Here is a 27,744-nt window from a genome sequence, read left to right as displayed (position 1 = left end):
AAATAAACCCTAACCAAGACCAGTCCACCAAGACTGATACGGCAAGCCATTAGAATATAAATTGAGAGTAAGCCCCACTCCCTACTAGCAAATGATGTTACCTGGTTTGAGTAATGAAATGTCTGCAAGAAAACAACCAAGCTCAGAGAACACCAAGGACCCTGAGCTATAGGCATTCTCCTTTACCATTGCTTCTCTTTTTTCCCCTTTCTTTTTTCTTTTTGCAAGTAAAGCAAAAGAACCCATATTATATATGTGAATGGCTGGGTGAGTGCATGGTGGAATGGCACATGTTTTTTTCTCTCTTTTAGCCAGTAATTAACATCACATATCAAATAAGCTTAAGAAATGTTGGCACTGCAATACCACATCTACTAAGCATCTCAAGAGGCCCAAATACAAATGAAAAATATGTACTCCAGAGACTTTGACTTCTATTTAGATAATAGATACAAGAAGAAACCTGACTGAATGGCAATGATTCCCAATATTTGTCTAAGAATGTTCAGAAATGCCTTCAACTGCGTTCAGCTCTTGTTTGGCTTTGCTTTGAATGACTCAATTGCCCATGCAGCTGAAGGGTTAGCATTGCAAAAGTTTTATACATACAGAAGTAATATATTCCTGTTCGTAAAACGTAAGCTGTTTGCCAGACAATAACCTTTAGAAATAAAACAGACCCTGACTGGCTAATGTGTTATGTTCCTTGAATACATAGCACGCTCCATCAACAACAATCTCAGGAAGATTCCATTAGGCACAATCAATATACATTTGGAAGTAGACACCACGGAGTTTTCTGGAAAGCCAATATTTTATTTTGTACTGTGCTACCAATTAATAAAGGTAAAAGGAGGTAGTTTGTATTAGGAGGCAATTATGTATATGTTTTCGATAGGTGAATGACATTAGAAACAGACTTTCTCATTCCAGTTACTAAATATATATTTATATCCATCTATTTCCATATTTCTAAAACATAACCTTGCCTGCGTTACCTTATTTGATGAATTTATTTGTTGCATTTCTAGGCTTCTTCACAAAGTAAAAGCACAGTGTAATATAAAGGAATATAAAACAAAATGTACAAAAATGTAAATAACATTTCTTCTTGTAAATTATAATGTCAGTTTTAAAAATGTAGTCTGGACACATGCCTTTGTCAATACAATTTTAGAGACTTGCTAAAGACTTTAGAGACTTCCTGATGGCAATCACAACAAAATTTTCAGAAAGAGATTTGCATTCATTCATCTGTCTGTACCTTGTAAGTAACATGGAGGAATGAGTTAGCATATGCATATGACATTCTTGGAGAAAATAGACAATATCAATGCACTACACTATATGCCTCCTGTATATTTAGCCAGAATTCTCTTTTACATCTGAACCCTTATTTCATGTGCATTAGATTTCAGACCTGACTTCTTACTCTAATTATACTGTTCTTTCAGCTGGCACTTCCTAATCAGAAGGGGACATGATAGCTCAGCAGTTAAAGATGCTGAGCTTGTCAGCTGGAAATCTAATTGCCTGGGTTCGAGACCCAAGCACTGTGCAATAGGGTGAGCTCCCATCCTTGCCTCAGCTCCTGCCCACGTAGCTGTTTGAAAGCATACAAATGCAAGTAGATAAATGGGTACCATTCTTGATACCACTTTGGTGGGAAGGTAACAGCATTCTGTGTACCTTGGCCCACAATCATGGTAGCCACATGATCACAGAAGTGTCTTTGGATAATGCTGCTAGCTAAGAAATGGAGATAAGCACCATGTCTTAGATAAGATTGGACAGAGGAAACCTTTATCGTTACCTTTTCCTAATCAGAAACTCTGGCACATGCCGAAGTACATAAATGCATAGGGGAAAAGTACTGGGCCTAGCAATGGTTCCAGGTTCATAAATGGTGGACAATGTATCGAACAAGAGCAAAAGAAGGGAAAAGATACAACATTGATTTTAATATTTTTAAAGACTACAAATAATTCATACGAAATTATATGAAAAGAAATGAAATTACACAGGATTTTACATTAGGTTATGACAAAACAGTAGAATCCAACATTATTTGTCTGCTTTTCATATTCTTGTCCAACAGCATTGAAGTCATGTGTAAATATAAAACTATAATCTGGTTTACACAGAGTGCTATGGTATGCTTCGCTATGCCATGCCATGCCATGCCATATAGTAAAAATAGAAGACATATTTTAAAAATTCCAGCTGGAATGTAACTGCTTCTCCTCAACATCCTTTCAAAGTTCTGAAAAATGTCATGATCTATACATTATTTGCTGAACCGTGAATATGAGGGTTAGTAGAAACTAGTAAATCAGATTTCAATGTTACACTACTGTCACTTTATTCATCCACCTACTCAAGGATTCTTCATGCCAATAGAAGACAGTAGAGACAAAACAAAGATCTATATAGTAAAGAAAATTCTAATTGTTTATTTGGGAGCATTAGATAAGTATAAATTGCAACAAATAAAATGGACAATCCTAATATTTACATTTCAGGAATAAAAAGAGTAATAAAGAGAACCAATTAAAATCAGGGCTTTTTATAGACCACAGCAAGTATTGTGCCATAGGCTCCAAAACATCACTTTTATTTTTTTTAAAAGGTTTACTCATTTTTAAATATATAAACATACCCAAAGAGGTGAAGTGCTACATATCTCCCAGAAGTACATTCTACTATGTTCAATGGGACTTCCAGCTAGGCCTGTCTGTGGTAGTTGCTTTAAATGATGACATACAAGGAGCCACCTAAGATCGCACAGGATGCAGAGAATAAAAGCATTCTGCAAATCATGCAGGATGGTATTTTACTTTTTTTTTTGAAAAACCAGCAGCAGTTTTCATAGACAGTTCTTATAATTTGTTTTCCTTTGAAAAAAGAAAACTTCTGAGATGGCTACCTCAGCTTTAAAAGGTGTGGGATGGGGCAATCCATATCATCAAAGCAGAAATAAACCAGAAAACTAGCCTCACTATAAATACAGATAGCTTTTCTCTTTTAAAAATAGGGTTGTGGAGGACAGAGTTCCACTAAAAAGGAAAACTGTGTGGGTGGGGAAAATTTATACAAGTTTTTCCTTAAACAAAAGATCAAAGGAAACATCTATTCTACCAACAAGCAGGCTCTCAAAACAACAGGAGGTGGTTTGCTTTTCCAGCCTCAAGTAGTTACCCAGCAATGCTTTTTACTGACATTTGATCATCTTGATCAAGTTCTTTCAAAAGCTTTTCTCTTATTAATAGTTATAATTAAATATTCATTTGCTGATTTATGCAACGAATAGTCAGAACATGCGAACAACTAGGAATACATGGACTTAAAGTAGCAAGGTCTTGAAAGAAAAAAGTTTTTTAACCTCTTCTGAGGTTCTACATCTGTTTTCCACATCACATGCAAATATTTTAAACCTGTTAAACAAAGTTAACATGTTTTTTTTTTCAGAATTAAAAATGACCTAGGTGTTTTGTATAGTTACACTAACTGTATGAGTATACAAATTTATTTTCTTGTTACATTATTCATTGACAAGCTAGCTGCTAGATTGCAGACAATGTTAGTAAACAAAGTGTCCAACTTTTGAACAATGCTTTTTTGGATGGGTTGATTCTTTAAATAATTATATAGGGGCAATAATCCATGTTCACTTTATATAATATTTTCCCTTTACACTCCAACATTTTTTACTGCTTTACTACTGCTGCAATGGTAACTAGACATTTCTTCAAAAAAAGAAATGTTATTTAATAGTGAGGCACCTAAAGGTACTACATTTTATCAAGGTCAAGAGGATATTTAACACATCTGTGTAATCATATGCATATAAAGCTTTTGGCATTATTCCACTGGTATTTCTCACATATAGGAAGAATTGGCTTTAGGTCATGATGGATTCCTCAAACAGCTTCAGAAATTACAGCTTAGAATCTGGAAATAATTTTTCACTAGTTGAAAAGGACATTCTAATCTACAATCATTTTCATTCATAGAGTATTGTTAACTTTGATGAATTGATATACATTTAATGGTCATGTGCATTTCCATTTACTAAGGGCAAAAGAAACTCTTTCACTTTGACAGAAAAGTAATTTCTACATCACAGATATGCATGGTAATCACAAGTCTTTACATGTTTACTGCATAATTCTTCACGATTGTAAAGGCCAAAATAATCCATGTAAGGCTGAAGAAGATTTTGGCAGTATTCTTACTTGCTGTACTAAACAAAATGCACATATCTTAGAGGGGAAAAATGAATTGAGGAAGCTCTACACTTACAGCCACCTCCACCTTTTCCCAATTCAGATGCCAGAGGTCTTTTTCTCAAGACCCCAAATTAAATACACCCCACAACAGAGCATTTCTGTACTACATACAGCCATTGTCCTTGTTCCAGAATGTGAGTGAAAAGCTGATTCAAGCATTACAATATACAGTATACACTGTTAACAAGCAAAGTCTTCTTTTATGGAGTAGGGAGCCACAGAGTTCACACATATCTTTTTTGGGGGGTGGATATTTTCTTTTGCACATATAAAAAGAATACCCAATGAGCTGGCGAGGCATGTATTACCTCTCACAGAATGAACGTACAAGCAATCCTCCATACTGAAAATCACAGAAAATATGTTTTTTGTTTTAAATAGAATTTATTCTGGCTGATAGCAGGAAAGGAAAAACCAGTTGCTTACAAGGCATATAGTCTATCAGTGGAAATCACTTAGTAGATTGTTTTATAGTGACAACAAAAACAGAAAGAGAACATAATAGTGATAATAATGGTTTTATTTTTTTATGTGCCTAGAACTAGGCAACACATATATTTTTCCATATTATTTCCAGATTTGGCTTTTCTTTTGACACAAGAAAGCCAACTGCTTGCTGTAGTTCTTACTCCAGAGAGAAAAAAAATATCCAAAGTGTTGTGAACTAAAATAATTAATAAAGATTCATTTGCCTAGCAGGATCGTAATCCTGCACGTCCTATTGGCCCATATAATGGCAAGTTACGATTGGTTCATTCCGAGCAATCTGACTGGCTGTTGGCGGGCCGCGCCAAGATTCAAACGCTATAACAATATCCATTGGTTATCCGGATAGCAGCTTACGCTATAAAAGAGTGACTGCTAGCCGGGTTTTTTTTGTCTCTGTTATGCTTGTGAATAAAGAGCTGAAGTTCAAGGTTGACAGTCTGGTCTCCGTTCATTATACCCATGCCTCAAACTTAACACTGGCGACGAGGGTGGGATACGGAGACAAAAGAGCTGACTAAACCCTACAGAGCACCAACCGAAGCACGTGGCTGAGAGCGCATCTACATCGGCAGGATGTCAGGTGGCGCTATACCACCCGCTCCTTTTGACCCGGAAAAGGAAGACTGGGAGTTGTATATGGATCAGTTTCAAATGTTCCTAGAAACCAACAATTTGAAAGACGCAACACCCAGAAAGAAGCGGGCGGTGTTCTTGACCCATTGTGGACCAGCCGTTTTTAGGATGGCGAAGGCGCTCGCGAAACTGGCTGAAGTGAAATCAATGGATTGGGACAACCTCGAACCTATCCTACGGGCTCACTATGCCCCCGCCGTACCAACATTGGTCTGGAGACACGAATTTTATCAACGGGATCAGCGGAAGGGTGAAAGTATTGCAGACTTCATCGCTGACCTTAGAAACCTGGGAGGCCTCTGTGGTTTTTCAGACCTAGAAGAAGCTATGCGAGACCGCATAGTTCTGAGATTAGATGACCACACAGTACAGAGCAAGATCATGGCAAAAGGGGACATCGATCTTGCAGATGCCATTGCTGACGCTACTGCAGCAGAGGCAACCAAGAAGTCGGCCGCTCGAATGCGCCGCACCAACGCGCCGCTCCGTCAATTCACCCACGAAGCCTCGCCTCAACTAGAAAGACACTCAGCAACAGCGCACCATGAGGACCTCGAGTCCCAATCTGAGAGTGATGAAGAAGAGGTTAACAGACTTCGGGCCGAACGAGATCAACAAACTCTAAAACTTCAGCGCCCATGTGCGGGTTGTGGGGGAAACCACCCGCGATCCGGTTGCAAATTCCTCGATGCAATCTGCCGTTCCTGTGGGAAGAGAGGCCACATCGCACGGGTTCTGCAGAAGTAAGAGGGAATTCAACACAAATAGAAAGGAGAACAACCTCCGCCAAACCACAGGGAACCTCCCTGCAAATCGGGATCGTTTGAATAACCAATGGAGCAACCATGCCTACGGCAGCAAAACATCTGCTCTTCCAGCACGACGAGAAGAGACACACCAGACTATTATTATCGGCCACGCTTCGTCATTAGACAAACAAAAGATCCGAGTGGAAGTGGCGATCGAGAACAAACCTTGCCTGATGGAAGTCGACTCCGGATCGTCCCTCTCGATGGTTTCCTGGAAGACCCTTAAACAACTGATCCCTGCCATCCGTCGGCAAGACCTCAGAACACAGAAAATCATCCTCAGAGATTCCAGGGGAACACGATCCCAGTCGTCGGAGTGAGTCAAGTCCAAGTATCTTTTAAAGATCGTGCCGTGTCACTCCCATTAACTGTCGTCGATGGTGACCGGCCCAGCTTACTAGGCCTACAATGGTTCGCCCCACTCGGGATCGAGGTGGCCGGCATTTACCAGGCCGGAAGCGACGATTGGGAAGAGAGCATCGTCCAGGAATTCCACGACGTGTTCTCGGACAACTTAGGCAAGTACAAGGGGACCCCTATATTTATTTAGCCTCAATCCAGAAGTAGCCCCTATCCGCTTTAAGCCTCGTCGGGTGCCATTCGCCCTTAAACCCAAGATCGACGAGCAACTTGATAAGTTAATAGCCCAAGGGGTGTTGGAGCCTATTGACCATGCCCGTTGGGAAACCCCAAACGTAACCCCCATCAAACCGGATGGGTCGATCAGAATTTGTGGAGACTACCACGCCACCCTAAACCACGCACTCCAACAGAGCGCTTATCCAGTGCCGGTGGTTCAACACCTTCTCCACTCCCTGGGCGGCGGGAAGATCTTCGCAAAATTAGACTTAGCGCAAGCGTATCAACAACTACCCGTTGATACGGAAACCGCAGAGGCACAGACTATTGTTACACACCGTGGTGCCTTTAAATGCAACAGACTCCAGTTCGGAGTGAGTGTAGCCCCCGGGATATTTCAGAGTCTAATGGAGAGACTTCTACAGGGAATAAAAGGGGTTGTACCATACTTCGATGACGTGTTAATTGCTGCCCCAAATAGAGAAGAGCTTGAAAGGCGTCTCAGATTGGTTTTACATAGATTTAAGGACGCCGGTCTCAAGGTTAAAAAAAAATAAATGTCAACTATGCACTGAAAGGGTAGAGTTTCTCAGATACCTCCTCGATAAAAACGGTATTCACCCTACCAAAAACAAACTCAGGGCAATCAAGAACGCCCCAAGACCTAAAAATAAGACTGATCTCCAGGCTTTCCTGGGACTTATTAACTTTTCTTCTTGTCCCAGAAGGCGACCGTAGCTGAGCCCCTACATAGACTTCTCGACAAGAAAGCCACCTGGGTCTGGGGACATCGAGAAGAACACTCTTTTCAAAAAGTGAAAGACTTATTAACATCCGATGCTGTTCTAATGCGGTACAACGAGACTTTGCCATTAAATATTACGTGCGACGCATCACCATTTGGGGTTGGAGCCATTTTGAGTCACGTGTTACCAAATGGGCATGAAGCCCCCATTGCATACTTTTTGTGGACATTATTGAAGGCTGAACGAAACTATAGCCAACTTGACAAAGAGGCTCTTGCTATTGTATCGGCCGTGAAGCGATTCCACGAATATGTGTACGGGCGGCACTTTACTCTAGTTACAGGCCACAAGCCTTTACTTGGCATTTTAGCAGGTGATAAACCAACGCCGCATATATTGTCGCCTAGAATGACTCACTGGTCAGAATTCCTAGCAGCCTACAACTACGTAATGCAGCATCGCCCGGGGAAAGCCATTCCCCACGCTGATGCTTTGAGCCGTTCCCCACTTCCGGAAACCGTCAGCGACCCAGCTCCGACCCTCAATACGCTGCAAATTGAAACCCTCACTTCGCCGCCACTAACGGCAAGGGATAACGCTGCCGACACAAAACGGGACGCTATCCTCGCAAGAGTTCTCAGTTGGGTCGAATGCGGGTGGCCAATTGAAGAAACCCCCGCCACTTTTGCACCATTCAAACACCGGCAAACAGAACTATTTTCCCAGAAGGGCTGCATCCTATGGGGAGATAGAGTCGTCGTGCCAGAGAGACTACAGCGACTCGTGTTGCAAACCCTGCACGAAGGACATCCGGGCATCGTCCGCATGAAGGCCCTTGCTCGAAGCTATGCGTGGTGGCCAGGCATCGATAAACAAATTGAAGCCTGGGTTACCACGTGTAAAAACTGCCAAGAAGTCAGCAACGCCCCACCGAGAGCAATTCCCACCGAATGGGAAACTCCTCGAGGCCCGTGGTCCCGCATCCACATTGATTTCGCGGGACCCACGAAAGGACACACTTTTCTCCTAAACGTGGATGCTTACTCCAACTGGCTCGAAATCCACAAGATGAAAAGCACAACTACTGACTCTGTTATTAAAAAACTAGATAGATTGTTTGTAACACACGGTTTCCCGGACGTTCTAGTTTCCGACAACGGACCCCAGTTTACTGCTCTCACCTTCGAACAATACTTGGCGGACCGGGGCATCCGCCATGCCTTAACTTCGCCGGCTCACCCTGCGGCAAACGGTAGGGCGGAACGGATGGTTCAATTCCTTAAAAAGACACTCCAAAAAATGGATCCGGGGGACATCGATGCTAGATTGAACAAAATACTCTTACTACAACATGTTACCCCCCACAGTGTCACCAACAAGACCCCAGCCGAACTTTTAATGGGGCGGAAGCTTCGCTCCCACCTCGACCGACTACACCCGTCTTACTCGCCAGAGAAACCTTGTGGATCCAGCGGAACGTATCGCCAATTCAAGGTAGGTGACTTGGTCTACGCAAAAAACCTTTCCGGCGAACCGTTGTGGGTCCCAGCCACCGTAGTCTACCTCACTGGCCCTAGATCTTACCGCCTTAAGACGACAGACGGCAAGATATGGAAACGCCACATTGATCAACTCCGATCTCACTTACAACCAAATATCCGCGACCCCTCTGACTTCCAAACTCAAGGGGGAGGGAATACCGAGGGGGACGAAGGCCGTATAGACAACGACGTAATCGAGGACAGATGGCCGCTAAACCGAGTACTCGCGCCACCTGAAGAAGGTCCGGGATCGGAGGCATCCTCCCCACGGAGGAACACCGTAGTGGAGGCATGCCCGCCCGATCCAGGAATGGACTTAAGGGACCCTGATAGTGCTGAAAACAGCACCACGGAATCAACCCCGGGCGAAGACGAGCCTTGCATTCCACCGGAACCGAACTTTAAACAAAAACCGGTGGAACAGCGAAAATCAAATAGGCAGGTAAAACGACCTGCATACCTGCGTGATTACGTCACCACGGCCGTCAAACGAAACCCAAGGGGGAGGGGTGTTGTGAACTAAAATAATTAATAAAGATTCATTTGCCTAGCAGGATCGTAATCCTGCACGTCCTATTGGCCCATATAATGGCAAGTTACGATTGGTTCATTCCGAGCAATCTGACTGGCTGTTGGCGGCGCGCCAAGATTCAAACGCTATAACAATATCCATTGGTTATCCGGATAGCAGCTTACGCTATAAAAGAGTGACTGCTAGCCGGGGTTTTTTTGTCTCTGTTATGCTTGTGAATAAAGAGCTGAAGTTCAAGGTTGACAGTCTGGTCTCCGTTCATTATACCCATGCCTCAAACTTAACACAAAGCCCATTTGATTTTTACAACAAGATGCATAAAATCATAACACAATTTAGGGAATAGCAATCAATGTACATTGATTGCTGTATTACCTGAAGAAAAATATAAGATATCAGCTCAAACATTGGTTTGTAGAAATTTTTGTGATCTGAATTCAATTTTATTCATATAAAGACCCAGCAAGTTCTAAGAATTCCTTCCCTAAAGTTTTGCCAGTAGCAACTAGTCTGGCCAATAAATTACATGATTAAATAAACACATTTCTGTCCTGCATAATGTCATAACAATGAAATACCTTTTCTGCTTGGGAACCGGAATTTTCATAGAAATGCATGTATACCAAGCAAATGCATGTATACGAAATGCTGTTTTTAATTAAATTCCTGAAAGGAGTTTCTTCTGGCTGATGCTAGACTAAACAGGAATGCATAGAAAACCCAAACCATATTGACAGTGATATTATGCTAGATTACCTGTAACTCCTCAAAGGCTCAGTTGCTTTGCTCAAGTTTGCAAAACTGGCATAACCAAATGAGATCATTGTTTTTAACAATGTGATTAAAGACAGAGTTCAAGATAAATGTTTCCTAGAGAAAACTGTAACTTCACTTCAGAAATACTCAACAAAATTGGACACAATCATACTGTCAGAAAGGGCAGCATTTTATCCTAGATAAATTTAAACAAGAGTTTACAGCAAGCGTCAAGTTTGAAATTTTCACAAATAAGCTGAAAATTCATAATTTGGTGAAAGATGGCTATAGGATGTTAGAAGCACAGATACCCACCCTCTCCCCAGAACTGTGAGGGCCCTGCCCTAACTTAACTTCAAGAATGAAAGAGGAAAAGGGCTCCCTGATTCAGAAGAGTAGGTCTTGGCTTTCTTTTTCAGAAAGGCCTATGATAGAATCTGCCATAAATTAAGATCACATCTTGAAAACAAGATAAGAACAACACAAATCCAGAAATAGAATAGCATTCTCGTTGAAAATTAACCTCATCTGTTAGCTCTTAAAATACTTGGGGTATTTTTTCTTGGTTTTTATCTCTAAGCTGTAGTCAAATAATAAGAAAGATTTTCTTCTGCAAATCAACTATGACAATATTTCATTGCAAGATTAACCCTGTTTACACCTCAAACTACAGCTTCTCTTCAGATTACATAGAGCAAAAGTTGGACAGATAGCCCTATAGCTTTCATATCTAGCGTAAATTCAAACAGACACTAACTCTCAATTGTTGGGGTGGGGAATAGCAAGTTCAATACTGTTGTTTCAGGTTTTAAAATTCACATTTACATTTTTTTCAAAGGATTCTGAAAGTACCATCTAACTTTGGCATACTGTTTATATCTAACTAGCTCTGAATTTTCACCTTCTGACAATTTTGGAACAATCAGAAATATTTAACTGATGTGACAATAACCACCCAATTTAACATTCAAATAATCCTGATTCTTATTACTTTACAAGGGTAACAAAGCACAAGTTATATCTCCCTTTAAATCTCTACTGTTTACTCACAATAGTACTTTAAACACTCATACCCTCCCTTACTCACCAAGGATGGAATGGCAGTTCTTCAAATGCCAGGGAAGAGAGCCTCATTATACCCAGTGACAGATATCCTAATGTGCATCACAGATTTCTTCCTGAAAGAGAAATAATGAGCTGTCCAGGGCCTTCAGTGATTTCATAAACATCTCAGATGTGTTTTTTCCCCCTGTATTTCTGGCACACTTTCTGTTAAACAGCAGCCAAAATAAACAACACAGACCATATAGAATCCTAAAGCAGCACAAAGATCATAATATTAATATTGCTGACACCATCAACATACTGTTCCAGTCATGTAAATATAATTTTGATTCAGCATTTGCCTTCAAAAGCATTGAGAGCTCTTATGGTCTTCCTTGCACCAGTCCTTCCCCATTGACTTCCTGCCAGTTTGCTGCAGGCCATGGAGTAGCCTTTGACAATAGTTCTGGCATATGTTTCCTAGGGATGTTTCCTGGATGGCCTTTTGTTAAATGTGTGTTGATTATATTAATACAGAACCCCTTATCAGCCACACCTATTGTATCAAGCCCTTACTAATACATGACTTGTCCAGAGGAAAATACTTATACTAGGGAATTAGTTTCTACATTCAGAATGATAAGCATTTAAGTGATGTGTTATTGATATTTTACATTCAGAGCTGCTTGTAATAAATTTGATAATGTCTTGCTAATTGCCATGTGAATCAGAGACTGATAAAACAGTGATGGCACACACACACACACCCAATGTATTATTACATGTTGTCTTTACACAGATTTCTTTAATCAAGGTGATAGCTGGAATTTTACAGTCAAGATTAAAAATAGCTGAAAGGCTAACAAACAAACATGGTTCAAGAAAGTTATGTACAAATCTGTTAAAAACTATTAAAATAATAACAATTAAAAACTATAATCCCATTTACCTCAACCTAGATAGAGACATATAATTCCAAATAATTAAGAAGGTGGAATCGTTTTTCTTTGAAAACAGCTTTAAACAGACTTTACAGCAGAATTTGGGAACCCAAATTAGACCCTAATACACCTTTCTGTATGTTATGTATTCTTTTGTCATGTTCTACTTATGTGATAAATTAAGATTTTCAAAAATTTGTCATTTATTTGAAAATGATACTTCATTCCTTTTTCAAGAAACCATATTTGAAAACGGTTATTTCATTTCTTTTTTCTTTTCTGCTCAACTCACATTATCCACTTTAATTCTCTACAGTTTGCTTATGCTTTAGCATCTCATTTCTTGGTCTACTATTCAGCTTAAGTAAACCTTCACTTCGCAAAACACAGACAGACAGACACACACACACATACTATAGAGCACCATATCATCTATGACATTATATAAACTCTAATTTATATGGCACATATTTCTTATCTTATTTTCTATAATGATTTCTCATTTATTCTTTAAATTCATTTAAATCCTTTCTCAATTAAAGGCAATAGTAACCCTGCCTTGAAATTCTAAGAGATGATGTCCAATACATCTAGAAGCATTAGAGGAAAAACTCTTCTATGTTAAACAGAAGTCAAAGAACAAATGTACTCAAAATAGGAGAGCAGAGATTAAATAATCTCATTTAAGACTAGAGTATTATGTAAATGCACTCCGTATGGTTACTTTATTGCACAGTGTATCGTGCAAAACCAGGAATTAGTTTTCAGTAAACAATGGTAATACATGGATAAATACATTGTCATGCAAATATAGCTTTCATGCATCGTAGGGCATAATATAACCTGGTTACTTTGTAGAATAGACAAGGCTTGAAACTGCCAGATACTATGTTAATACCAGAAGAATATGAATGCTCATCATGATTCAGACTTGAGCAAGGTCCAGAGCAATTCATTCTATCTGTAGCAGTCATTCAATTTCTCTCTATGTAAGCATGAAGTAATGGGTTAGGGGGTAGTTGTTTCTGGCATTGTAGTAACAGGAATTAATAGGGCATCAGAAATGCTTAGAAAAGGTTTGAAGTGATTGTGGCTGAGACTCAAAGCTAAGATTTTCCTACAGAAATCCTATCTCTAGACTTCCCCATATCTAAAACTAGTACAAAGTTTGAGAATGAGTGGAAGTATCAGCACCTAGGGAACTCAGTATGCGTGAAAAAGAACATAAGAAAGAAGCGTTCTGGTCTATTAAATACAACTTTTGATGATGTACCTTACATTACGCCCTATATTCTTTATACCTATGAACATGGGTATTTTGCATACCACCATTAACTAGGCCTAACTGAACTTTTCCAATATTTGGCAATAGCACATAAGTGGTTTGAAACGGATTCCTTTTTTCAACTTCTTCTCAAAATTCCAAGTAGTCTCTTTTTCAAATGCTAATCTGGCCTAGTCCTCCTGTTTCAAGTTGCACCCAGGCAACTTTTCGGGGGACGACTCTTCTTTTTTTTCCTTGGAAGCCACCTAGAATTGTCAGGAGTCTTGTGTCATACAAATTTAAGAATAAATAAAAATAAATAAAACACACTTCTGGAATTCAACAACATTTCAAGTTTGAAAAGTGATAAATTCAAATAATTGATCCACCCACTAAAGATGGTTGGAACTCCTGGGAGATCCCATACTACAGATTGAATTGAGAAATCTGAAATGATTTACAAAAGGGGTGATGGCAAACTTTTCCCTGATCAGGAAGATGCACACATGTCTGTGAACTCGGCAGAAATCACATTTAATTCAATGGAAATTTTACCTTCTATTAAAAGCTGACTCCATTTTCATCTGCATAAGCCTTAAAATATTGGTTTCTTGCTATATGATATTGTGAATAGTTTACATGTGTATAAGTGTAAAAATATGTGAGACTCCTGGAAGCTGGATATAAATTTTAAATTAATACTTTCGCAAAAAACACCAGACAGCTCTCTGTAAGTTCAGAATCAGACTTCTGTATGAACAAATCTGAAGTGTTGTTCATTTTGTTTCTCAAAGAACAATGATGATGAATTTTCCGTCTGTGATAAGGAATCTGTTCATGCTTCAGTACTGCATAAAAATGGGTCCTCTGTGCCAGCTTGCAAAGTTACCAATACATCAGAAATGTCACTCAACCTGTCTGTTTTACTAACATTTCCTATCAGCAAGCAGACAGGAAACCTTCTCAGACACACTCAGAAAGAGTCTAACAGAAGCCAGAGCTAAAAGTAGATTTGCTTTCTGTGCGTTATCACCCAAAAAGAACGGAAACCATATGGAGTTTTTTGCTATTCATCTAGTTAAAGTCTTCAGGTGGCTTTAAACTAAAAAGAAAAAAAAATTACACGCAGTCATCACTTTATTATTTTTCTTTTTGCCATTTATATTATAACATTTTGGCTTCGTGTCTAGCTAAAGCTGACAACCTAATTGTGCTAATTCGCTTTGAGGTGAATCAGGTAAGTTGTTCTGACTGCCCAAAAATACTCTTTGGAAAACTGCTAAGAAATAAACAGTTCTTCCTATAAAAATGGGCTAGTTTATATTACAGAACAGCTGCAATATCCTGAAATTTTGGGTGAAACATGACAGTCCAGCAGTCCCCAACCTTTGCAGCTTGGCAGCCTGGCTGACAAGGGGAGAGGGTAACCGGGCAGCCCAAGCAGAGGGCCAAGTGCTCACACACGCAGCTCAACTTGCCCGAATGTGGGCTAGCACACATGCACATGCGCACATAGCTCTACTTGTGTAAGTTGAACTGTGTGCCTGTGTGCAAGTGCGCCAAGCCACTGCTCACTCAAGTCGAACTGCACATGCATGCACTCCAACCTGCTGTCATGCAGCCTGGTTCCAAATAGGCCGCGAGCTGGAAGTGGGCCACAGCCCAGAGGTTGGGAACCCCTGCAATAGTCAATAAATAACATTTCACATACAACAAGGAATTAAATTAGGACTGCCAAGCATCATCTGATTTCAGTATTTATTTCAGACATGAGAATTTATACAGCAATAAATACAATACAATGAAGTACCCAATTCAAGGAATATGTTTTGTGCACTTTCCTTCTCAAGGCTATTATTACTTAAAACCAAGTTGCTGTTGTTTTGCTCTCAAAATATGTTATATTATAATACAATATATATGCCTGAAAGCTAATTTACTATCATTTAAGAGAAGTTGTTGAGATATCAACCTATAATGAATCAAGCAAAAAAGACTTTTTTAAAATCACAACTAAAACACAACATAATGTAAAATCATGAGAATTGCAACAATAAAAAAAAGTAATAATCATGGCAATAACATCTACAAAGAACATGGTAGACAGATCCGTTCATATCTCTAGTACAGAAGAATTGCAAAACAAAAAAAGCTTTTCCTCCCACAATAATAAAAAATATAAAAAATAGGTAAACTATTCAGTCCTAAGTAAAGTATTCTAAGAATGTGTGTGATTAAAGTAATCTTTGGATCCTTAGTCATACATCAGAACAAACAGAGACTAAGGGATAAGATTCAATTCTCAAGCGTTTCAGAGCAATACTGGGGACCAAAATATATGTGCAAAATGCTGACAATACATTTTGCTAAAGATAAAAGAAACTCATATGATCACAGGTTAAATGGAGATGTGAACAACAGCAAAACTTAGCAGATTTACAGAATTCTGTTTCGGCACTAAACTGTATATAGTATAACAGCAGATATCAAGTTCAATATCTGTTTGATTTTTTAAAAGAATGGTGAAATGGGCCTTTAACATGTAATTAAACAATTACAGCGGATATAAAAAGTCTGTTAAAATGGCAGGCTTTGGGGATGTAAAATAAATTAGACCAAGATAAATCACTTCAGAATTTTTTCCATCTTTAATATAACATATAAGCTGTACAATTCAATTGAAAAACAAACCAAAATCTTTTAGAGGGAAAAAATAACAATAAATAACTAGAACAATGTGGCTGAATAAGTATCATACCCTCTTATAAGTAGGAATGTGGCTATGTTCAGAATTAACCAATCACTTTCAAACTGATGTTAAATAATAGTCAGTACACACCTGACATCAATTAAAGTAACTCAGATCAATACCATATAAAGTTCAGCTACGCTAGTAGGATTTTTCTGTCATTTACTCAATTGCCTATTACAGTCAAGACCTGCAAAGAGCTTACAAAGCATCAAAGGGATCTCATTGTAAGGTACCCGTCAGAAGAAAGGTACAGAAACATTTCCAACATAGCATTGGCTTTGGGGCTGCTTTTCTTCAGCTGGAACTGGGGATTCAGTCAAGGTGGAGGGAATCACGAACAGTTCCAAATATCAGTCAATTTTGGCATAAAACCTTCTGCTAAAATATTGAAGAGGAATTTCACCTTTCAACATGACAACAACCCAAAGCATACCTCCAAATCAAGGAAAGATTGGCTTTACCAAAAGAAGATCAAAGTTTTAGAATGGCCCAACCAGAGCCCAGACCCAAACCCAATGGAAAATCTGTGGGGTGATCCGAAGAAGGCTATGCACAGAAGATGCCTTTGCAGTCTGACAGATTTGGAGCACTTTTGCAAGGAAGAGTGAGCAGAGATTCCCACTCCCACAAGATGTGCCATGTTGATAGACTGCTACCCCAAAAGACTGAATGCTGTCATAAAATCAAAAGGTACTTCAATGGAGTATTAGTTTAAGGATGTGCATCTTTATGCAGCTACCTTACCCAATTTTTTTATTGTTATTTTTCCCCAAAATTCAACAAAACAAATTCAGTTTGTTTTTTCAACTGAATTGTACAGCTTATATGTTATATTAAAGATAGAAAAAGTTCTGAAGTGATTTAGCTTGGTCTGATTTTTTTATATCTAAAAACACCTGACATTTTAACGGGGTTGTGTAACTTTTTATATTCACTGTGCATAGGTATCATATAAAAAAAGATTGATTTTTTTTGTTACACTTAAAGGATATGTATTGGTAAGGACATATCTATCAGTTTGGGCAAAAGTGGTAAACCGACTTCCTAATCCTAATCTTATATAGGTTTCTCTGGCATTTACCTTTCCATTTTTTGTACTCTCTAGTAGTCTGTTAGGTACAGCTTTTCTTCTAGCCCAACATGAGAAGGGGTCTTAAAGCCAATAAGGTATAGAAGCCAGCTGGAGGTACAAAGATTCAAATATTCTGTCAAGCATGAAGCTGCTTTGGTAAATTTGGGTGGGTTACAAGCTCACTGCTTTTTATCTATTTGAATTCACTGTTGTGAGAATAAAACGAAACAAGTTGACCCTAAACAAGGCATGAGACATAGATGTAATAAACAAGTATGATGAACTTCACAGAGACCTCCATGAACAACATGTGTGAGGGGAGTTTTCATATTATGACTTTTATGAATTGTTATTGTTTAACCAAGATTACAAAGAAGTGTATACATTCTTAAAAATGCCCCATCTACTTAATAATTTAGAGGGAGCTTTAAAAAGATAATATATTCAAAACTTTAAGAAGTAAGTTTTGTAACATATAAGCACACAACTCATACTGAAGTGATGATATGGTAAACAGCAAAATAATTCCATTTTTACAGCATTTCCCCCTGTATTTAATTCCCTCTTTTTACTAGACGGTGCAATTACAACCTTATTTGTGCTTTGATTCAGTATACATTTTCTATTAAATTTGTAATGTACTTTACCAATGACTACCAGCACTGCTGCTGTTTTTGCTCTGTCCATTTTGAAATTAAATCTCCTATGAGATTCTTATAATTAACTTGTGTTTTTCCTAATTTAACTTTCCATTTTAAGATTTCCTTTTAAAACCATTACAATTATTAACATGTATTAAATAGACATGTTTGAATCCAAGTTTTATAAGTACAAGTACTACATTTATGGGTTTAACTGAATATCAGTGAATCATCTTTTTATCATTTAATACAGGTGGATCAAGAAATATTCTTTAAGTCCATTTGTTAACAGGGATATACACCTAAATAGATCATAATTATCTTCTTCAACCTATGGGTCACATTCTCTGCTCTAAAAGTGTATAGGTTCTTCCCTCCCCGCCTCCATTATCACTAGCTGAATACTGGATGGAATAGATCCTGGCAGAAATTGGTGAGTAAAATATTAAAGATAACAGACATGAACCGAGGCTGTGACACTGTTACCAAAGTGAAATATATCCTACAAGGAGTTGGATAATCATACAGTGATTTGGTAACTTGTGAGAACATCTGGTGTTGGGTTCTTGTTTTTGTTATTTTTGGGGTAGTCTCGCATGTTTTTAAATTTTGAAATATAGTTTTGGAACATTATTATCTTAATATAAATTATGGGGAATCACTTCAAAAAAAGGCTAGTCAGAGCAAAAGATGAGAACATCCAGTTAAATCGTGTTCTTTAAACAAAACATTCCAAACTCTATATTACTGAGAAGCTGAGCTAAAGATATTAAACAATAAAAAAAAGTTACACAGAACCTTTTAACCTCCTTGATACAGAGCCCTCCTTCTCCTTCCCTTGTTATGACCGCAGTTGTAACGGTCGGCCATGAACTTCTGCCAAAGATAACATAGACAAACCTTTTCACTTTATTTGGTTATTACGGATTGCTTTAAAGGAAGGATTTTATCATAGCACAGTTTAATATTTTCAAGATGGAATAGCTATATTGATCCATTTAGATAAAAAAGAACTATTCAGATTCCTCTTTAGGATCACAACTTGACCTACCTGATTAACAAGTACCAAGAGCAATCATCTGGAAACAGACAAAGGATAAAACAGTCTCCACATCAGGAAGGACTGCCTATCCTATTTCCACCATTCATACTATATCCTGCAAAAGTCACCTAGAACTGTTTTTAATTCAAACGACCATGAACTACCAAAGCAAATTTTACTGCAGCCCAGATGGCTGCAGCTAATGGAGCAAAGCTACCATCTGTGGGGTTTGATTCAAGATTTCTAAGTGAAATCCCCAGTAAAAAAAATATGACACCATGTGTAAACTTTAAAGAACTATGGAATGTATGGCTAGTTTTTAAATTAATAATTTGATGTGAGGAGTAGAAGTTGATTAAATGAGAACTCCAGAAAAAGCAATTTAGCAAATAAGTGACAGGTAGCAGAACCCCTCAAGGCCAGAAAATGGCTACCAATTCAAAATGGCAGAAGGAAGAAACCAAGGTTTGAAATATGACATTAGTAACACATTTATAGAGTAGGATTCCTGGGTGCCTTTACAGCAAGGCTGTCAAACTGCCAGCCTGCGGGCCAGATGCGTCACATGCTGGCCATGCCCATGCCCGGTTTAGCAAAGGGGGGGAAAGTCCCAATATGTCATGTGACACTGCAGTGACGAAGCAAGTTTGACACCCCTGTTTTAGAACAGTGGTAGAATTCTTAATTACCTGTAATAAATCTACTCATCTAATCTTACAGTATTTGGGGTGAGCTCAGAGCTAATTTAACCACTATACCAAAAGAAAACCCTGATGTTTTATTCACAAATTGAATGCAGCACATGTAGCACACAAAACTGAAACAGAACTGAAAATCAGAAGAGGTTTATTTGCTAGGTAGAATGTTACTAATCTACCCAATTGCTATAAAACAATAATGTATAACCAGAACCAGATTAGTGTAGTGGTTAAGGCACCAGGCTAGAAACTGGGAAATTCTTTTCCCATCTGAGGAACAAAGCCAGTGGGGTGACCTTGAGCCAGGAAACAGGCAATGGGGAATTACTTCTTTCTGAGAAAACTGCAGGGACTTTTACAGGCAGTTGGAAGGAAGGAAGGAAGGAAGGAAGGAAGGAAGGAAGGAAGGAAGGAAGGAAGGGAGGGAGGGAGGGAGGGAGGGAGGGAGGGAGGGAGGAAGGAAGGAAGGAAGGAAGGAAGGAAGGAAGGAAGGAAGGAAGGAAGGAAGTCTAGTTGAGGGGAAAGCATCACTGATTTATTTGTGTGGTAAACTTTTAGTATTTATTTATATTATTAGTATGGATTTAAGTAAAACATTATGTATGGTACAATTCCTTATGTTCTTCACAATTCATGTCCACCTTGTTCTCTATAAGGTGTGAGTTTGTATGGAACCACTGTCTCTAAGTTCTTTTTCTGCACAGTGTAATTTTATGGGGGGAGAATATTTCTGTCTTTTCATATGGCTGTTATCAATCTATAGGGATCATAAAGTGAATAAAGATGGGAAGTAATGAGCAAGGTTGTGCGGGAAGTTTGGGATAATAACTAGAGTAGTTTGAACCATATTGCTTCTGTTCTAAAGTTCCAAGTGTTTCCTACTAGCTCACCTAAACTGTTGCGTTCTGTAGCCATCATTATCTTAAATTAAACAACTATCCATATATATATATATATATATATATATATATACACACACACACACACACACACACACAAAAAAAAAAACAATGAACACAATCACAATTTCAGCAGCAGAAGAATGAAGCAAAGCTCCATTTGTAACTTCAGAAAGAAAATCCTGGCTCTTTTTGTTGAGCTGTAAAAATAAATAAGCCATGTTTTGAGTTTCCATAACTTTAAGGAATATAAAAATGTGATATTTTTTCAACTTTTTGTGTCCTTTGAAGTCTTGAAGTGCAACTGGTAAAGACTATGAATAAATTCGTTCGGTGAATGTTAGAACTGCAAAGCTGAATTTCCTATCTTGAAGGGAAGTTGAACACTCTGTTGACACCTGATGAACATTAAAGGCAGCCTTAATTTCAAAGACAGCAACTCAAGAGAAAAACAGAGGTCACAGTCACAAACACAATCCAATTCCTTTCTTTCCTGTTCTGACTAATAGTATTAATCCCAGAAAATACTTTTTTTTCTCTTTGAGCCTTTCCTGATGCATGAACCAGTCTGTTATGCCTTTATTCTCCCTATGGAGGAACTGAGTAATTGAGATTACTAAGCTAGCTGATGAAGCAGGAAACAAGCTAATATTCTGGTGTGGTGTTTTCTTTTTTACATGACCATGAACATACTTAATATCCAAACAAAACTTTATTGAGTTTCAAACATTACTAGAACCATACTGAGACCAGAGCTTATTGCTAATGGACGTACATCTACAAAATGAGAAGACCTAAACCAGGAAATGAGTCTCTAGGGCGAGCATATTTTGAACTGAATGAAAAAAGCTTGAATGTGCTTTTTAAAATCCTGCTATAAGTAAAAAGTCAATATTGCTTACAAACCCCCTTTTTATTTCTACACAAGTGAAATACATAACCATGTGAATTTCACAAATTTTGAGAGTAAAATACAGTGCTATGTACAGTAAGCTTCAGGTGACAAATCCCAAAGGGATGGGGTGGGGAGAGAGATACTGATGCCACCCAGTAAGTAGGACTCATCCCTTCCACTCACTTTCCCTTTCTTAACACAGTAAGGCAAAATATAAAAGGAGACGTTTAAATGATCCAGCTCTAACAATTGTCTCTCTTTCACACATTCGGTACACACACAAACATACTATATTACAGGTGAAACTCGAAAAATTAGAATGTCGTGCAAAAGTTCGTTTATTTCAGTAATGCAACTTAGAAGGTGAAACTAATATATGAGATAAACTCATTACATGCAAAGCACGACAGTTCAAGCCGTGATTTGTCATAATTGTGATGATTATGACTTATAGCTCATGAAAACCCCAAATCCACAATCTCAGAAAATTAGAATATTACATGCAATCAATAAAACAAGGATTGTACATAGAACAATATCGGACCTCTGAAAAGTATAAGCATGCATATGTACTCAGTACTTGGTTTGGGCCCCTTTTGCAGCAATTACTGCCTCAATGTGGTGTGGCATGGAAGCTATCAGCCTGTGGCACTGCTGAGATGTTATGGAAGACCAGGATGCTTCAATAGCGGCCTTCAGCTCTTCTGCATTGTTCGGTCTCATGTCTCTCATCTTTCTCTTGGCAATGCCCCATAGATTCTCTATGGGATTCAGGTCAGGCGAGTTTGCTGGCCAATCAAGCACAGGAATCCCACGGTCATTGAACCAGGTTTTGGTGCTTTTGGCAGTGTGGGCAGGTGCCAAGTCCTGCTGGAAAATGAAGTCAGCATCCCCATAAAGCTTGTCTGAGGAAGGAAGCATGAAGTGCTCCAAAATCTCCTGGTAGATGGCTACGTTGACCCTGGACTTAATGAAGCACAGTGGACCAACACCAGCAGATGACATGGCTCCACAAATCAACACAGACTGTGGAAACTTCACACTGGACTTCAAGCATCTTGCAGTGTGTGCTTCTCCATTCTTCCTCCAGACTCTGGGTCCTTGGTTTCCAAATGAGATGCAAACGTTGCTCTCATCAGAAAAGAGGACTTTAGACCATTGAGCAACAGACCAGTTCTGTTTTTCTTTAGCCCAGGTAAGACGCTTCTGACATTGTTTGTTATTCAGGTGCAGCTTGACAAGAGGATTACGACATTTGAAGCCCATGTCCAGGATCCGTTTGTATGTGGTGGCTCTTGATGCACTGACTTCAGCCTCAGTCCACTCCTTGTGAAAGTCCCCAGCACTTTTGAATGGCCTTTTCCTGACAATCCTCTCCAGGCTGTGGTCATACCTGCTGCTTCTGCACCTTTTTCTTCCACACTTTTCCCTTCCACATAACTTTCTATTAATGTGCTTTGATACAGCACTTTGGGAACATCCAACTTCTTTTGCAATTACCTTTTGAGGCTTTCCCTCCTTATGGAGGATGTCAATGATGGTTTTCTGCACAACTGTCAGGTCAGCAGTCTTTCTCATGATTGTGATTCCTACTGAACCAGACTGAGAGACCATTTAAAGGCTCAGGAACCCTTTGCAGGTGTTATGGCTTAATTAGCTGATTAGAGTGGGACACTTTGAGCCGAGAATATTGAACCTTTTCACAATATTCTAATTTTCTGAGATTTGTGGATTTGGGATTTTCATGAGCTGTAAGCCATAATCATCTCAATTATGACAAATCACGGCTTGAACTATCTTGCTTTGCATGTAATGAATCTATCTCATATATTAGTTTCACCTTTTAAGTTGCATTACTGAAATAAATGAACTTTTGCATGATATTCTAATTTTTCGAGTTTCACCTGTAGTCACAAACTGAGTATTTTGGCTATCACTTTAACCATTAGAATATATTTTGCAAGATCCAATCTGTGTTGGTCACCTGAACCAAAGGTTTTGTCTTCCAAGCTTTTGAACTCATGCTGGAGCCCATCTTCATTATCCTGAGAAATGTATATTCACCTTCATTTTTATTTACGTTTTATTCTAAGTTCTAGGATGACTCTTGGGTATATTACTTAGTAAATAAAAAGTATTGGCTACCGCTAAATAACAAATTTGGGGTCAGTACATTTTTGTCTTGCACTGTGACTTCCTTGTCATAAAATGGGCAAATGCTTTATGAACTTATTTCAAATTATTACTCCATGCTTTTTCTTCCTTCCTTTAAATCAGGTTCCTCCCATCACCAAAAATGAGAAGAACAGAAGGACCTCCAGCAGGCCAACTCTGCACTGAACTCTTCTTTTAAACTGTCAGTGTGTGATATCTCCAGTGACTCAATCTGGCTGTCATCTGGTGGAAACAAGGCGCCCTCGTACACCTGTTCCAATGGGGCACAAACTGAGTTTCCTGGGTGATGTTTTCTGCACCTGCTTCATGGGCTCTTTAGCTGAAGGAAGTGGGTTTGGTGGAAGCAATGGGTGCTGCTCTACAACAAGGCAATTGCCAGCTATCTACCCACACCAATGAAATATTCTAAATGTCAAGTCACGAAAGACAAAAAGTAGATTTTTACCTAAGGATAGAAGGTTCTTTTAAAAAGTCATAACTTTATATATGGCATTACAGAGAACAGCAATGAAAATAATTTGCGTAAATGTCATATAGCCATTGCAAAAGCAAAAATATTAAGAAATTATAAGTAAAATAAAGGCTAAGATTCTTTTAAGAATGTTCACCTTTATTTTCTTCTCCTTTATTTGGCAGTATAGATTGTTATCTGGGAGATTTTATTCATTTGCTATGTTTCTGCACAACTTCTGCATAATTGAGAGTTCCAATGACATCTTCATTATTTTTACCACCCATTGCTCTTATCACTCTGAAATCTAAACAACAGATAATAAATTATTAAAACCAACTTTAACATTCTATTAAAGGACTACAAAAGAACAGATGAATGTCCTGATTGATTAACCTACTTATCCAAATCCCATGTTAAATAGTAAAGCTGTAGAAGAAAAGCAATCTAACTTTTACCAAACTATTTTACAATGCCCTCTGGGACTCTGGGTTTCAATTCATTCAACTTAAATGGAACTAAATACCTAAAACTGTTACCAAAGGGATCACACTGAACATCCTATGGTCAAGGAAAGAAGACATTTTTAGTGTTTCTTACACAGTTTTTTGTGTTTGTTCTGCCCTGCTGCATCTTTGTGTGATTGTATGTACAGTCCATTTAAATAATGAAAGAACAACCCCAGATCGCAGATTGTATGCTTGAATATCTAGATCAAGTCAATATCACACTTACATGTACATTCATCTCACCATATTCACTCCAGAATTACCTCCAATATCTGAACTATTGTCAGACTTCTTTTGATAATCATTTTGAGCATTAGAAATCCATCTGAACTATAATAGATCTTTAAACTAAGCTCAATGATTAAGTTGGTCACTTTTAGATTCCTGATTTACCTAGAGTCTTGAGGAAACTTTGATTACTATCAAAAGAATATGAATGCTCTATGTTTCAATTTTATCAGAAAAACTAGAAAAATAATATTTGATAAACACATATTTGACAAAATTGTCAAATATTTGACTATTGTACGACAACTACCTTTCTGTTATTATGAAGCTCTATTTTCACATACTAACCTTAGAAGATATATTGATTCAGAACAAAAGATATACTGATTCTTAGAGAGGAAAGTTATACAAAATCCAGTTTCTAATAACTTAGTCTGCAAATTATGCAAATTCAAAGCTCAAATACTGGCTCTCTTATCTAGCAATACATTTTTGTTGATTATTATTGGAAAACTATTACCTTTAATTTCTGATGAAGCATTTTATTCTTTAAAAAATGCATTGCTACAGCTTCCCAGTATTAAAAGTTAAAAATATAAAGATTCTGTGAGAAAACAAAATATTTAAGTGATTGATGGTAAAAACTGTCAAATCAAAATAAAGACCAAAAAGTGTTGCCCCAAATTATGTATCTGAATTTCTGTGACTAATGAGTGGCAGTAATTAATTATTACATAACAATGCCACTTGCTAGTAACATTCAGTCTCATTAATTCCTCATGTTGAAATGATACTTGTCAAAACTGCAGCACTATCCAAAGATATTTAGCAGCACTTAGGAGTATAACCAAGTTAATTCTTCCGCATCTCTTCAAGATCTTCAATATCACTGGCCACAAAAGATACTTCTCTGGAATTGGACTCAGAACCATTTTCTTCCCAAGGCATCTGTTGCAGAATAATGATTCTGCACTCAGTTGAACAGAGGAGGTTAATTAATAAATATACATTATTAGATATAGTATCATGTGACCTATCCAATAAGACAGATGACAAGGTTAAAAAGATTACAGTATTTATACATTTAAAAGAAAAAAGATAAACCCAGGCTGTGGAGGAGGATGTGTCTGCCAACCTTCAGTATAGTTTTTGACTTATAGAATTATGCATATAATTATATTTATTATCCTGCTCTTTAGCTCGAATCCAATAAACATGGCCACCAATTTTAGTTATAGTATCATCAGCAATATTGAATTTTACCTCTTTTCTGCCATAAATCTTATTAAGATGTTGGAATTGTAGGTCACTGTCTCCTATCATTAACGGAATTTGGCAAACATTATTAGACATAGTCTAAATAAAAAGTATTAGTGCTTCATAGAACCATAGAATCAATGTCAGAACAACAAGTAACATTCGACATTTTTCCTGATGACCAGCTAAAATTTCCTTCTTTGTAATCTAAATGCAGAATTTTTTGACTGGTTTTATGGAACAATTCTTAGTAACTCTGTCCCATTTTTCACATAATGGTTATCATATCTCTCTAGAACCATATCTTCTGTTAGGCCAATGCCCCAAACTTCCTACTTATTTAAAAAAAATCAGGGGTCCATCTGCTAGCACTTTTCAAAATTAACACCTTTTACTAAAATATCAATAGCAACAGTGCTTAGACTTATATACCGCTTCATGGTGCTTTACAGCCTTCTCTAAGCAGTTTACAGAGTCAGCCTCTTGCCCCCAACAATCTGGGTCCTCATTTTGCCGTCCTCAGAAGGATGGAAGGCTGAGTCAACCTTGAGCTGGTCAAGATCAAACTCCTGGCAGTTGGCAGTGTCAGACTGTAAACTGCATTATAACAACTGTGCTAGGCTTTCATGAGCTAATTTCTCCTGAATTTTGACACAGTTCCCTCAGATATTTTCTATCCCCATTGTCTCCATATTACTTGCACATTTGATAACCATGTTTTCTAGCCCGTTATCTAAGTGATTTAAAAATGTATTAAACAAGAGAGGGCCCAAAATGCAACTCTTTGGGTGCCACTTAACACGTGCCACACACTTGATACCGAGCAATTAGCAGTCATTCCTTGGATATAAATGGCAGTGTGGTTCAATTCACAATCTCTGATATCTTCTCTTCTAGAATCTCATGGGAGACTTTGCTGAATGCAAATGCATTTTCATAGTCAACTAAACTGAGCACTCTATCAAGAAAGGAGATCAAGTTGGTTTGGCAGGAAATATGTTTGATAAATCTATGCTGGTTTCTGCAAACAATGCATTTTCCTTAAATGTTCACATACCAAATGTTTAATAACCTGTTCCAGTGGTTTGCCTTGTATCAACATCAAGCTGAATGATTTGTAGTTACCCAGGTTCACGTTCTCCCCTTTTTGAAGAAAAGAACAATAATGATTCTTCTCCAACCCTGTGGTACTTCGTCTATCCTCCCTGATTTATCAAAGGTCACAGAAAGACTTTGAGATGACATCTGCAAGCTCCTTCAAGACTCTCAGAGGTAACTGACCTGATCCAAGAGGCTTATCCAAGATAGCCAGGTGCTCCCTTACCATCTTTTCATTTCATTGTTCTGCTTAGGTTCATATGATTACAGTATTATTTGGGGGAAACACACTGATGCTAAGCTCTTTCTATCCTACCATTTTTTTCCTGAGCCTGAGCCTACTGCAAACAATTAAGATGAAAAGCTTATTTTGATAGAGGTGAGCTCCCACAAAGAATCATATT

General features: G+C 38.2%; 1 protein-coding gene across 15 annotated transcripts in view; it reads right to left on the bottom strand.

Annotated features, from left to right (window-relative positions):
- Positions 1 to 27,744, bottom strand: part of LOC148131431 (uncharacterized) — a 266,370-nt gene that overhangs the window by 73,451 nt on the left and 165,175 nt on the right. The window contains exon 6 of one of the 15 annotated variants that reach the window (XR_015748835.1): positions 15,231 to 15,302. The exons of the other annotated variants lie outside the window; for them this stretch is intronic. The gene's annotated coding sequence lies outside the window, so the exon portion shown is untranslated. The remainder of the gene's footprint in view (positions 1 to 15,230; positions 15,303 to 27,744) is intronic. 15 annotated transcript variants of the gene reach the window in all.

The sequence above is a fragment of the Notechis scutatus genome, chromosome 3, assembly GCF_049901735.1.
Source record: "Notechis scutatus isolate UNSWTSFEM ecotype Mainland chromosome 3, rNotScu1.2, whole genome shotgun sequence".
NCBI lineage: Eukaryota > Metazoa > Chordata > Lepidosauria > Squamata > Elapidae > Notechis > Notechis scutatus.
Note: the sequence above shows the minus strand (reverse complement) of the source record. Positions and strands in the feature narration are given on the sequence as shown.